A 1955-nucleotide genomic window follows, 5' to 3' on the forward strand; every position below is an offset into this window, starting at 1 on the left:
CGAGGTGGGTGGATCACCTGAAGTCAGGGGTTCGAAACCAGCCTGGCCAACATGGTGAAATCCCTTCTCTACTAAAATCAGATCTAACCAGTTCCATGTTGCTTCTAACCTTTAAGCTGTCCTTGTTCATTCCTTGGCGTAGGCTGAACTAACTTTGGGAAGGAATTCAGTTCATGGTTTGACTTGAAACAAAACTGATAATAGCCCTGAACCGAAAAGACCCCCTTCTTGCCTGGGGACCGGTCTGCCTTTGCAGGACTAACAAATTGACAAATTAGCTACAAGATTATAAATTAGTTTGGGGGTCATGCAGCCACTGGCTCCATGAATCAGTTGATGCCACTCAGACCTTAATCTGACATAACCAGTTCTGTCATCACACCCAGGAACAGAAGACAGCAAGAAAAACTCACTTCTAGCCCCTACAATTCCATCTCCAACCTGACCAATCAGCACGCCCCACTTCCCGAGCCCCTACCCCCTACCCGCCAAATGATCTTTAAAAACTCTGATTCTGCCTGGGGAGACTGATTTGAGTAATAATAAAACTCCCATTTCAGCTGCGCGCAATGGCGCTCGCCTGTAATCCCAGCTCTTTGGGAGGCCGAGGTTGGCGGATCACAAGCTCAGGAGTTCAAGGCCAGCCTGGCCAACATGGTGAAACCCCGTCTCTACTAAAAATACAAAAAATTAGCCGGGTGTGGTGGCGCACACCTGTAGTCCCAGCTACTTGGGAGGCTGAGACAGGACAATTGCTTGAACCCAGGAGACGGAGGCTGCAGTGAGCAGAGACCATGCCATTGCCCTCCAGCCTAGGTGACAAAGCGATGCTTCGTCACACACACACACACACACACACACACACACACACAAACCACACACACAAAACAAAACAAAAAAACCACAAGATTTGATTTAGGAGTCATGCAGCTGGAGGTTGCAAGATTCTGAACCTCCCCAAATTGCTCCTGGGGATAACATCATTGTTGTAAAACCTAAGATTAGGGCTTGTGATATTTTGCAGACCCTGCACTCAGAGCATCCTCTGGCAACACTCACATCAATAAACTGGTTCATCTGGTCCCACCCAGGAACCGACTCAGTGAAAGAGGAGAGTTTCAACTCCCTATGATTTCATCTCCCACCTGACCAATGAGCACTCCCCACTTTCCGGCCCCCTACCCACCAAATCATCAAAAACCCTGATCTCTGAATTTTCAGGGAGATTGATTTGAGTAATAATGCAATCAATTTTGCATGTGGCATGGCTGGCCTCGTGTCCATTAAACTCTTTCTTTACTGCAATGCCGTGGTCTTTATTTGTGCAGAGGCCAGGAGGAGCCCGCTGGGCAGTTACATTCCCACTGAGGATGCTAAGCTGGTGGAATATGGGCCTAGAGGTACTAGTGGCCATCAATGAGGTGGCCTGAGAATAAAACCGATGTATGGCACAGGTGGAGAGGGTCAGATTTGAGTGCCTGATTCTGCTGGCCTGAAGTCATAGCTGTGTCTGGAGTTTTCAGTTGTGTGAGTCAATGAGTTCCCTTTTTGCAAGCTAGTTTGAGTTGGATTTCTGTCACTTACAGCAACAAAACAATCCCTTATAAAGGGAGCTTATACAGGGTTTGGTCCAGATGAGGATATACACAGACGATCCTTCCACGCCACCACTAGGTGGAGTCTGAGCACTTCAGGTGCGGGGTCAGCAGCCAAGAAGAACCCATCAGTGTTTAGGCAACCAAGGAGGAGGCAAGAAAAACACAGCCCCCTGCCCTCCAAGCCTCCACGTGGTTCTGGCTCCCTCTCCATGGTACCACCCCTTCTTTCAGACACCTGGGAACTTTTATGTTCCCTATGCAACTCCTCTCAACTCTGACTCAGGACATTCACATCCAGGAAAAAATGATAACAGCCTACAATAAATCAAGACAGTATGATATTGGTCAAAGACTAGA

The sequence above is a fragment of the Mandrillus leucophaeus genome, unplaced genomic scaffold, assembly GCF_000951045.1.
Source record: "Mandrillus leucophaeus isolate KB7577 unplaced genomic scaffold, Mleu.le_1.0 Scaffold46, whole genome shotgun sequence".
NCBI lineage: Eukaryota > Metazoa > Chordata > Mammalia > Primates > Cercopithecidae > Mandrillus > Mandrillus leucophaeus.